Here is a 13762-nt window from a genome sequence, read left to right as displayed (position 1 = left end):
TTTTCTCCTCATTAAACTCATTCGTCATAAAAAAATTATGGGAACACTTTAGTTAGGTACTGCATGATAAAGCTCCTCATTTGATTATCAAAATCAAATATGTTGTTGAGGTATCCCTGTATATATATATATATATATATATATATATATATATATATATATATATATATATATATATATATACACACTTTTTATATACACACATATATATACACACTTTACACACACTTTTTTTGTGTAATGACATTTTCAAATAAAGTTAGATAAATATACACACTTAACAAAAGAATAGGGGTGGTAGGAGAAGAAAATATCAAAGTGTTCAGTGAGGATCCACAAGGTCTTCTCTGAGTACTCTTTATTTTCTTCTCCGAGGCTATGGGTCCCTACATTTGCACCAGAGGTGGTACCCCTTCTAGGTTTTATATATATATATATATATATATATATATATATATATATATATATATATATATATATATATATATATATATATATATATATATATATATATATATATATATATTTTTTTTTTTTTCAGATGTGATAGGAAACACCGGCTTCAGGGTGGGGTCAGCCTCTACATTAAAGACACACTCATCTGTACTGAGCTGCTAAACACCTCAAATGATATGGTGGAAGTGCTGATAATCAAAATAGAGATTCTAAATGTAGTTATTGTCCTTGTATATAAGTCACCGGAGGCAAACCCTCAGCAGTTTAAAGACCAACTAATGAAAATAGAACACTGCTTGGAAAACCTCACAAATCCAGCTCCGAACATCATCCTGCTTGGGGACTTCAACCTACGGCACCTGAAATGGAAGCACCTGGCTAATACAGTAATATCAGAAAGAATACCAGGAAGTAGCCTAAATGAACAGGCACATGCAAATGACCTGCTACGGTTGTGTGACAGGTTTGCCTTAAACCAGCAAATAGTAGAACCAACTAGGAAGGAGAACACGCTGGACCTCATTTTCACTAATAATGATGAATTGATCAGGAACATAATGATTACAAATACCTGTTACTCAGATCACAACTTAATTGAAGTTATGACAACCATGGGGAGTAGACCTTCAAAACCAGTCCAGATTCCCGGTGGAGGAGATTTCAGCAAATTCAACTTCAATAATAAACAGATAAACTGGGAGCAAATAAACCAGGACTTCACAGAAATAAACTGGGAAGAACAGCTAGAAAATGCAAACCTGAACCAGTGCCTGGAAAAAATAAGCTCAGTAGCACTAGAAATATGTTCAAACCGCATACCCCTAAGAAAAAAGAGGAAGAGATGCAGATTGGAACGGGAACGTCGTTCCCTATATAGACGAAGAAAACGAATCGCGGAACAACTTGAGAGTCGCACCCTATCTCAAGAACGGCGAAGAAGGTTAGGTAAAGAAATAGAAACAATTGAACGCAAGCTACAAGAATCATACAAAACCCAGGAGAGGCAAAGAGAGGAAAAGGCCATCAGTGAAATAGAGAGAAATCCGAAATATTTTTTCTCCTATGCAAAATCAAGATCAAAAACCACATCTAGTATCGGGCCCCTGCGAAAGGGAGATGGAACTTTCACCGATGACAACAAAGAAATGAGCGAGCTACTGAGGAAGCAGTACGACTCTGTTTTCAGTGAGCCATTAAATGCACTAAAGATTGATAACCCAAATGAATTTTTCATGGATATGATACCAACATCAAATCATATATCAGACGTCACCCTATCCCCACTAGATTTTGAAGAAGCCATAAATAGTATGCCTATGCACTCTGCACCAGGCCCGGATTCTTGGAACTCCATATTCATCAAGAACTGTAAACAAACACTATCGCAGGCCCTCCACATTCTGTGGAGACAAAGCCTAGATACTGGCGTTATTCCTGATATACTAAAAACAGCAGAGATAGCACCACTTCATAAAGGAGGAAATAAGGCAGAGGCAAAAAATTACAAACCGATAGCACTAACATCGCACATTATAAAAATTTTTGAGAGAGTGCTAAGAAGTAAGATCACAAAATACATGGAATCACAGCATCTCCATAACCCCGGACAACATGGTTTCAGAACAGGGCGCTCTTGCCTGTCGCAGTTGCTGGACCACTATGATATGGCATTAGATGCTATGGAAGACAAACAAAACGCTGATGTAATTTACACAGATTTCGCAAAAGCTTTTGATAAATGTGACCATGGCGTTATTGCACATAAAATGCGTTCAAAAGGAATTACCGGAAAAATAGGCAGATTTCCTACAATTTCCTGACCAACAGAACCCAATGTGTAATAGTCAACAAAATAAAATCCAGCCCAATCAACCGTGAAGAGCTCAGTTCCCCAGGGTACTGTGCTTGCTCCAGTACTTTTTCTCATCCTCATATCGGACATAGACAAGAACACAACCTATAGCACTGTATCATCCTTTGCAGATGACACTAGGATCTTCATGAGAGTAGGCAACATAGAGGACACGGCAAACCTCCAGTCAGATGTAGATCAGGTCTTTCTATGGGCTACAGAAAATAATATGGTGTTTAACGAAGATAAGTTCAAGCTCATGCGCTATGGAAAAAATGAAAATATAAAAACGAAAACCACGTACAAAACTCAAGGCAAATCATAACATAGAACGTAAAGGCAATGTAAAGGATCTGAGTGTACTCATGTCGGAAGACCTTACCTTTAAAGAACACAATAAAGTAGCCGTCACAACTGCAAGAAAAATGACAGGTTGGATAACAAGAACTTTTCACACTAGAGATGCTATACCGATGATGACACTTTTCAAAACGCTTGTGCTCTCTAGAGTGGAGTACTGCTGCACAATGACAGCCCCTTTCAAAGCTGGAGAAATTGCTGACCTGGAGAGCGTGCAGAGATCCTTCACTGCTAGAATCCACTCAGTAAAACACCTAAACTATTGGGACCGACTAAAGAGCCTAAATCTGTACTCCCTTGAGCGCAGGCGGGAGAGATACATAATAATTTACACGTGGAAAATATTAGAGGGGCTGGTCCCAAACCTGCACACAGAAATAACATCACATGAGACCAGAAGACATGGCAGGATGTGCAGAATACCCCCGTTAAAAAGCGGAGGTGCATCAGGTACTCTGAGAGAGAATTCTATCAACATCAGAGGCCCGAGACTGTTCAACTCGCTTCCGCTACACATAAAGGGAATAACTGGCAATCCCCTCACAGTGTTCAAGAGAGAACTGGATAAGCACCTCCAAAGGATACCTGATCAACCAGGCTGTGACTCATATGTCAGGCTGCGAGCAGCCGCGTCCAACAGCCTGGTTGATCAGTCCAGCAACCAGGAGGCCTGGTCGACGACCGGGCCGCGGGGACGCTAAGCCCCGGAAGCACCTCAAGGTAACCTCAAGGTCAAGGTATATATATATATATATATATATATATATATATATATATATATATATATATATATATATATATATATATATATATATATATTTATATATATATATATATATATATATATATATATATATTATATTAGTATATTTTGGTAGCAGTCTTTCCTGTAGACATATATTATTAAATATGACCGAAAAAAGTAAGATTAATAATTCTAACACGAATTTTCTCAATCTTTCGTACATTACGCTTCACTGTTGGAGGTAAATCAAAAATCGCTTCTCCAAAATTCATTTTTATTTCTAGTCTGACGCGACACGGGCGCGTTTCGTAAAACTTATTACATTTTCAAAGACTTCACAAATACACAACTGATTAGAACGTATCTCTGATTTTATATCTACATTTGAGTGAGGTGGGAAGGGTGATGTGGCATTAACACAAGACAGAACAGGAGGGGATATTAATAGGGTATTAAAAGTATCAACACAAGACAGAACAGAAACAATGGGTATTGAATAGAAGTGTTTGTAGAAAGCCTATTGGTCCATATTTCTTGATGCTTCTATATTGGAGCGGAGTCTTGAGGTGGGTAGAATATAGTTGTGCAATAATTGGCTGTTGATTGCTGGTGTTGACTTCTTGATGTGTAGTGCCTCGCAAACGTCAAGCCGCCTGCTATCGCTGTATCTATCGATGATTTCTGTGTTGTTTACTAGGATTTCTCTGGCGATGGTTTGGTTATGGGAAGAGATTATATGTTCCTTAATGGAGCCATGTTGCTTATGCATCGTTAAACGCCTAGAAAGAGATGTTGTTGTCTTGCCTATATACTGGGTTTTTTGGAGCTTACAGTCCCCAAGTGGGCATTTGAAGGCATAGACGACATTAGTCTCTTTTAAAGCGTTCTGTTTTGTGTCTGGAGATTTTCTCATGAGTAGGCTGGCCGTTTTTCTGGTTTTATAGTAAATCGTCAGTTGTATCCTCTGATTTTTGTCTGTAGGGATAACGTTTCTATTAACAATATCTTTCAGGACCCTTTCCTCCGTTTTATGAGCTGTGGAAAAGAAGTTCCTGTAAAATAGTCTAATAGGGGGTATAGGTGTTGTGTTAGTTGTCTCTTCAGAGGTTGCATGGCTTTTCACTTTCCTTCTTATGATGTCTTCGATGAAACCATTGGAGAAGCCGTTATTGACTAGGACCTGCCTTACCCTACAGAGTTCTTCGTCGACTTGCTTCCATTCTGAGCTGTGGCTGAGAGCACGGTCGACGTATGCGTTAACAACACTCCTCTTGTACCTGTCAGGGCAGTCGCTGTTGGCATTTAGGCACATTCCTATGTTTGTTTCCTTAGTGTAGACTGCAGTGTGGAAACCTCCGCCCTTTTCCATGACTGTTACATCTAGAAAAGGCAGCTTCCCATCCTTTTCCGTCTCGTAAGTGAAACGCAGCACGGAACTCTGCTCAAATGCCTCCTTCAGCTTCTGCAGATGTCTGACATCAGGTACCTGTGTAAAAATGTCGTCAACATACCTGCAGTATATGGCCGGTTTCAAGTTCATGTCGACTAAGACTTTTTGCTCGATGGTACCCATGTAGAAGTTTGCAAACAGGACACCTAGGGGAGAACCCATGGCGACCCCATCTACTTGCTTATACATGTGCCCATCCGGGCTCAAGAAGGGTGCCTCTTTAGTACAAGCTTGGAGTAGTTTCCTCAGAATACTTTCTGGCATGTCAAGAGGAGTACAGGCTGGATCACGATACACTCTGTCGGCTATCATTCCGATTGTCTCGTCCACAGGTACGTTGGTAAACAGCGACTCTACGTCCAACGAGGCTCTTATCCCTGTGGCCCGTGTGCCCCGCAGTAAGTCCACAAATTCCTTTGGAGACTTCAGGCTGAAGGCGCAAGGAACATAAGGAGTCAGCAGGCCGTTGAGTCGCTTTGCCAGTCTGTACGTGGGTGTGGGTATCTGGCTAATGATTGGCCGAAGTGGGTTTCCAGGCTTGTGCGTCTTGACATTTCCATACGCATATCCAGGTTTATATTCCCCAATGATCTTTGGCAGGTGGAGTCCGGATTTCTTGGCGTTTACAGTTTCGATCAGTTTGTTGACCTTTGCTTTTAATTCGGCTGTATTGTCCTTCGTTACCCTTTGGAACTTAGTTTGGTCAGAGAGTATTATGTTCATTTTCGCCAGATATTCGAAATGGCCCGGAAAGTAGAGTTGGAAATTCTGTTGGACGACATATTCGACCTCGAGACACAAAAGAAGGTCACTACCAAATAAATATGTATGATGTTAATGTATTTTAATAAATGAGCTTTCCTGTCTACTTAGGTAATGATTCCAAAGATCATCCTTCATTTCCTCCCTGGAATCTGGATGTAGCAGGTGCTAAATTATCAAAGGTACTGTAATAATTTGGTTTGACAGGCCTGGACCCGTGTCTGTCTGGGCCTAGAAATATCCAAGACATATGCTAGAACTATCCTAGAAATATCTTAGAAATATCCTAGGAAAATCCTAGAAAAGCATTGGAAAATCCTAGAAATATCCCAGAAATTCCATTGAAAAATCATAGAAAATTCTTAGAAAATCCTAGAAAATCATAGAAAAATCCTAGAAAAATCCTAGAAATTTCCTAGAAATTCCTAGAAAAATCCTAGAAATATCCTAGAAAATCCTAGAAAAATCCTAGAAATTTCCTAGAAAATCCTAGAAATTTCCTAGAAAATCATAGAAAAATCCTAGAAAATCCCAGAAAAATCCTAGAAAAATCCAATAAAATCCTAGAAAAATCTAATAAAATCCTAGAAAAATCCTATAATAATCCTAGACAAATCCAAGAATAATCTTAGAAATATCCTACAAAAATTTTAGAAATATCCTAGAAATATCTAAGAAATATCCATTTTAAATAGATAAATAATACAATAGTAAAATATATAGGCCAAGAAAGGCCCGTGTCCATGCCACAAATGGCCAGGGTCCAGGCCAAGCAAGACCCGGGTGCAGGCCAAGAAAATCCTGGGTCCAGGCCAAGAAAGGCCCGGGTCCAGGCCAAGAATGGCCCAGGTGCAGGTTAAGAAAGGCCCGGGTCCAGGCCAAGAAAGGCCCGGGTCCAGTCCAAGAAAGGCCCGGGAGCAGGCCAAGAAAAGCCGGGACTTTCTTGGCCTGCACCCGGGATTTTCTAGGCCTGGACCCGGGCCTTTCTTGGCCTGCACCCGGGCCTTTCTTGGCCTGGACCCGGGCCTTTCTTGGCCTGCACCCGGGCCTTTCTTGGCCTGGACCCGGGCTTTTCTTGGCCTGCTCCCGGGCCTTTCTTGGCCTGGACATGGGCCATTCTTGACCTGGACCCGCACCATTCTTGGCCTGGACCCTGGCCTATCTTGGCCTCTACCCAGGCCTTTCTTTGCCTGCACCTGGGCCTTTTTTTGGCCTGCACCTGGGTCTTTCTTGGCCTGCACCCGGGCCTTTCTTGGCCAGGACCCGGGCCTTTCTTGACCTGCACCCGGGCCTTTCTTGGCCTGGACCCGGGCCTTTCTTGGCCTGCACCCGGGCCTTTCTTGGCCTGCACCTGGGCCTTTCTTGGCCTGCACCCGGGCCTTTTTCTTGGCCTGCACCCGGGCCTTTCTTGGCCTGGACCCAGGCCTTTCTTGGCCTGGACCCGGGCCTTTCTTAACCTGGACCCGGGACTTTCTTGGCCTGCACCCGGGCCTTTCTTGGCCTGCATCCGGGACTTTCTTGGCCTGCACCCGGGCCTTTCTTGGCCTGCACCCGGGCCTTTCTTGGCCTTGACTCGGGCCTTTCTTGGCCTGGACTCGGGCCATTCTTGTCCTTGACCCGGGCCATTCTTGGCCTGGACCAAAAAAGTTTCTAACTGAGTATTACATTCACTTGTATCGTGCTTCCGTAGACAACGGATGCACCTGTTCAGAGATTTCAGTCGATTGATTCGACTGGCACAGTCTTCATAAACTGTGCATTGATAAATGGTATGTGCTTCTTGACAGAATAAACATTTTGGGGCACTTGCAGCTCCTTTTGTCTTATCTGTCTTGGGAGCTTGATTTCCTACAGTTCTGTTAACTGTGGGTGATATAGCATAAGAGCCAACATTACTCTGTTTCCACTTTGCAGAAGAGGAATTTTGTTGCCTTGAATTTTGCCTGCCAGATTGGACATTTTTGTTTTTGTCCATGGATTAACTTTTAGTGATTTTTTTCTTGTGATCTAAGTTTTCCTCGGCTTCGTGATCTTTGTACGTAAGCTCGAAGTCCATCAAAGATTTGGCTCTGTGATAAGATGTTGGTGTTATAATGGGTGCATAGGATGTCTATGACTTCATTAGGAAGTTTCCTTTGAATGATTAACTTTGTAAGCCACTCTGCATTTCCTACAGGTACTTTTGTACTGAGGGTTTGATGATTGATTCTATAGACAATCGAAATGATTGTAGTGATTCATAACTTTCATTTGGAGAGGGTAAATCCAATAATTTGTATGAGAGACGGGCAATTGCAGTCTCCTTATCACTGTAGTTATCTTGTAACAACATTTTTCTAGGATTTTCTAGGATTTTTCTAGGATTTTCTAGGATTTTTCTAGGATTTTCTAGGAAATTTCTAGGATTTTTCTATGAATTTTCTAGGATTTTTCTAGGATTTTCTAGGATATTTCTATGATTTTTTCTAAGAATTTTCTATGATTTTTCTATGATTTTTCTATGGAATTTCTGGGATATTTCTAGGATTTTCCAATGCTTTTCTAGGATTTTCCTAGGATATTTCTAAGATATTTCTAGGATAGTTTCTAGCATATGTCTTGGATATTTCTAGGCCCAGACAGGCACGGGTCCAGGCCTGTCAAACCAAATTATTACAGTACCTTTGATAATTTAGCACCTGCTACATCCAGGATTTTGGGATTTTCTTGGCCTGCACCCGGGTCTTGCTTGGCCTGGACCCGGGTCCAGGCCAATGAAGGATGATCTTTGGAATCATTACCTAAGTAGACAGGAAAGCTCATTTATTAAAATACATTAACATCATACATATTTATCAGAAAAGAGAAAATATCTTGGAATCACCGAAACTCGGAAAAGGTCAAAATGGCTGACAGTATTCCACCAGCAGCTGAAACAGGAAATAGAAGGACACTTATTGGTCTACAAAATCACCTAACTCAACTGATTGACAAATGTCAAAAGTTAGCTAGACAACCATCTCCTGATTTAATAATTCTGAATACCAGCGTAAAAGCAGCTGTTGAAAAGTATGGACAAATCAAACGCCATGCAGAGATTTATCTAACAGAAGATTTATCTACTGCAGATTTAACCCGAAGGGAACTTTAGGAAATCATTGCTGAAATGACAATGTATGAAGATAAAATCCAAGATCAACTTGATCCTTTAATCAAACAAATATCACAAGCAGGAACCCAATCCAATGTGAGCTCATCCACTCAACAGAGCAATGCAACTATCACACATATAGCAGCAGAGCTTCCAAAGGTACATTTACCATATTTTGAGGGCAAGGATGAAGACGATTGGGATACCTTCAGGAGAGCCTTTGATTCTATAAAAACTCCAAGGCTTCTCTCAAAAAGGCGACAAAGTTTCGATATTTGCAAGGCCAGTTACGGGGAGAGGCAAGGCAGGTCATTGCTAATTTGTCAATAACAGATGATGATTACGACCATGCCTTACAGTTGTTACAAGATAACTACAGTGATAAGGAGACTGCAATTGCCCGTCTCTCATACAAATTATTGGATTTACCCTCTCCAAATGAAAGTTATGAATCACTACAATCATTTCGATTGTCTATAGAATCAATCATCAAACCCTCAGAACAAAAGTACCTGTAGGAAATGCAGAGTGGCTTACAAAGTTAATCATTCAAAGGAAACTTCCTAATGAAGTCATAGACATCCTATGCACCCATTATAACACCAACATCTTATCACAGAGCCAAATCTTTGATGGACTTCGAGCTTACGTACAAAGATCACGAAGCCGAGGAAAACTTAGATCACAAGAAAAAAATCACTAAAAGTTAATCCATGGACAAAAACAAAAATGTGCAACTATCACACATATAGCAGCAGAGCTTCCAAAGGTACATTTACCATATTTTGAGGGCAAGGATGAAGACGATTGGGATACCTTCAGGAGAGCCTTTGATTCTATAAAAACTCCAAGGCTTCTCTCAAAAAGGCGACAAAGTTTCTATATTTGCAAGGCCAGTTACGGGGAGAGGCAAGGCAGGTCATTGCTAACTGTTAACTGTTAACCCACAGTTAACAGAACTGTAGGAAATCAAGCTCCCAAGACAGATAAGACAAAAGGAGCTGCAAGTGCCCCAAAATGTTTATTCTGTCAAGAAGCACATACCATTTATCAATGCACAGTTTATGAAGACTGTGCCAGTCGAATCAATCGACTGAAATCTCTGAACAGGTGCATCCGTTGTCTACGGAAGCACGATACAAGTGAATGTAATACTCATTTAGAAACTTTTTTGGTGCAGGCCAAGAAAGGCCCAGGTGCAGGCCAAGAAAGGCCTGGGTGCAGGCCAAGAAAGGAACGGGTCCAGGCCAAGAAAGTCCCGGGTGCAGGTCAAGAAAGGCCCGGGTCCTGGCCAAGAAAGGCCCGGGTGCAGGCCAAGAAAGACCCAGGTGCAGGCCAAAAAAAGGCCCAGGTGCAGGCAAAGAAAGGCCTGGGTAGAGGCCAAGAAAGGCCCGGGTCCAGGCCAAGAATGGCCCGGGTCCAGGTCAAGAATGGCCCAGGTCCAGGCCAAGAAAGGCCCGGGAGCAGGCCAAGAAAAGCCCGGGTCCAGGCCAAGAAAGGCCCGGGTGCAGGCCAAGAAAGGCCCGGGTCCAGGCCAAGAAAGGCCCGGGTGCAGGCCAAGAAAGGCCCGGGTCCAGGCCAAGAAAGTCCCGGGTCCAGCCAAGAAATTCCCGGCTTTTCTTGGCCTGCTCCCGGGCCTTTCTTGGACTGGACCCGGGCCTTTCTTGGCCTGGACCCGGGCCTTTCTTGGCCTGCACATGGGCCATTCTTGGACTGGACCCAGGCCTTTCTTGGCCTGCACCCGGGCCTTTCTTAACCTGCACCCGGGCCATTCTTGGACTGGACACAAGCCTTTCTTGGCCTGCACCTGGGCCTTTCTTAACCTGCACCTGGGCCATTCTTGGCCTGGACTCGGGCCTTTCTTGGCCTGGACCCGGGATTTTCTTGGCCTGCACCCGGGTCTTGCTTGGCCTGGACCCGGGCCATTCGTGGCATGGACACGGGCCTTTCTTGGCCTATAATCTTATTGTATTATTTATCTATTTAAAATGGATATTTCTAAGATATTTCTAGGATATTTCTAAGATTTTTGTAGGATATTTCTAAGATTTTTCTTGGATTTGTCTAAGATTATTATAGGATATTTCTAGGATTTGTCTAGGATTTTATTGGATTTTTCTTGGATTTTTCTGGGATTTTCTAGGATTTTTCTAGGATTTTCTAGGAAATTTCTAGGATTTTTCTAGGAAATTTCTAGGATTTCTAGGATATTTCTAGGATTTTTCTAGGAATTTCTAGTAAATTTCTAGGATTTTTCTAGGATTTTCTAGGATTTTTCTAGGATTTTCTAGGCAATTTCTAGGATTTTTTCTAGGATTTTTTCTAGGATTTTTCTAGGATTTGTCTAGGATTTTCTAGGATTTTTCTAGGATTTTTCTAGGAAATTTCTAGGATTTGTCTAGGATTTTTCTAGGATTTTTCTAGGATTTTCTAGGATTTTTCTAGGATTTTCTAGGAAATTTCTAGGATTTTTCTAGGAAATTTCTATGATTTTCTAGGATTTTCTAGGCAATTTCTAGGATTTTTCTAGGATTTTTCTAGGATTTTTCTAGGATTTTCTAGGATTTTTCTAGGATTTTCTATGAAATTTCTAGGATTTTTCTAGGATTTTTCTAGGATTTTTCTAGGATTTTCTAGGATTTTTCTAGGATTTTCTAGGATTTTTCTAGGATTTTCTAGGCAATTTCTAGGATTTTTCTAGGATTTTTCTAGGATTTTCTAGGATTTTTCTAGGATTTTCTAGGATTTTTCTAGGATTTTCTATGAAATTTCTAGGATTTTTCTATGAATTTTCTAGGATTTTCTAGGATATTTCTATGATTTTTCTAAGAATTTTCTATGATTTTCTATGATTTTTCTATGGAATTTCTGGGATATTTCTAGGATTTTCCAATGCTTTTCTAGGATTTTCCTAGGATATTTCTAAGATATTTCTAGGATAGTTCTAGCATATGTCTTGGATATTTCTATGCCCAGACAGGCACGGGTCCTTGTCTGTCAAACAAAATTATTACAGTACCTTTGATAATTTAGCACCTGCTATATCCAGGATTTTGGGATTTTCTTGGCCTGCACCCGGGTCTTGCTTGGCCTGGACCCGGGTCCAGGCCAATGAAGGATGATCTTTGGAATCATTACCTAAGTAGACAGGAAAGCTCATTTATTAAAATACATTAACATCATACATATTTATCAGAAAAGAGAAAATATCTTGGAATCACCGAAACTCGGAAAAGGTCAAAATGGCTGACAGTATTCCACCAGCAGCTGAAACAGGAAATAGAAGGACACTTATTGGTCTACAAAATCACCTAACTCAACTGATTGACAAATGTCAAAAGTTAGATAGACAACCATCTCCTGATTTAATAATTCTGAATACCAGCGTAAAAGCAGCTGTTGAAAAGTATGGACAAATCAAACGCCATGCAGAGATTTATCTAACAGAAGATTTATCTACTGCAGATTTAACCCGAAGGGAACTTTAGGAAATCATTGCTGAAATGACAATGTATGAAGATAAAATCCAAGATCAACTTGATCCTTTAATCAAACAAATATCACAAGCAGGAACCCAATCCAATGTGAGCTCATCCACTCAACAGAGCAATGCAACTATCACACATATAGCAGCAGAGCTTCCAAAGGTACATTTACCATATTTTGAGGGCAAGGATGAAGACGATTGGGATACCTTCAGGAGAGCCTTTGATTCTATAAAAACTCCAAGGCTTCTCTCAAAAAGGCGACAAAGTTTCGATATTTGCAAGGCCAGTTACGGGGAGAGGCAAGGCAGGTCATTGCTAATTTGTCAATAACAGATGATGATTACGACCATGCCTTACAGTTGTTACAAGATAACTACAGTGATAAGGAGACTGCAATTGCCCGTCTCTCATACAAATTATTGGATTTACCCTCTCCAAATGAAAGTTATGAATCACTACAATCATTTCGATTGTCTATAGAATCAATCATCAAACCCTCAGAACAAAAGTACCTGTAGGAAATGCAGAGTGGCTTACAAAGTTAATCATTCAAAGGAAACTTCCTAATGAAGTCATAGACATCCTATGCACCCATTATAACACCAACATCTTATCACAGAGCCAAATCTTTGATGGACTTCGAGCTTACGTACAAAGATCACGAAGCCGAGGAAAACTTAGATCACAAGAAAAAAAATCACTAAAAGTTAATCCATGGACAAAAACAAAAATGTCCAAACTGGCAGTCAAAATTCAAGGCAACAAAATTCCTCTTCTGCAAAGTGGAAACAGAGTAATGTTGGCTCTTATGCTATATCACCCACAGTTAACAGAACTGTAGGAAATCAAGCTCCCAAGACAGATAAGACAAAAGGAGCTGCAAGTGCCCCAAAATGTTTATTCTGTGATTTTTTTTTCTAGGATGTTCTAGGATTTTCTAGGATTTTTCTAGGATTTTCTAGGAAATTTCTAGGACTTTTCTAGGAAATTTCTAGGATTTTTCTAGGATTTTCTAGGATATTTCTAGGATTTTTCTAGGAATTTCTTGGAAATTTCTAGGATTTTTCTAGGATTTTTCTAGGAATTTCTAGGATATTTCTAGGATTTTCTAGGCAATTTCTAGGATTTTTCTAGGATTTTTCTAGGATTTTCTATGATTTTTCTAGGATTTTCTAGGAAATTTATAGGATTTTTCTAGGAAATTTCTAGGATTTTTCTAGGATTTTCTAGGCAATTTCTATGATTTTTCTAGGATTTTTCTAGGATTTTCTAGGGTTTTTCTAGGATTTTTCTAGGAAATTTCTAGGATTTTCTAGGATATTTCTAGGATTTTTCTAGGAATTTCTAGTAAATTTCTAGGATTTTTCTATGATTTTTTCTAGGATTTTCTAGGCAATTTCTAGGATTTTTCTAGGATTTTTCTAGGATTTTCTAGGATTTTTCTAGGATTTTCTAGGATTTTTCTAGGATTTTCTAGGAAATTTCTAGGCTTTTTCTAGGCTTTTTCTAGATTTTCTAG

The sequence above is a fragment of the Procambarus clarkii genome, chromosome 10, assembly GCF_040958095.1.
Source record: "Procambarus clarkii isolate CNS0578487 chromosome 10, FALCON_Pclarkii_2.0, whole genome shotgun sequence".
Classification (NCBI taxonomy): Eukaryota; Metazoa; Arthropoda; class Malacostraca; order Decapoda; family Cambaridae; genus Procambarus; species Procambarus clarkii.
Note: the sequence above shows the minus strand (reverse complement) of the source record.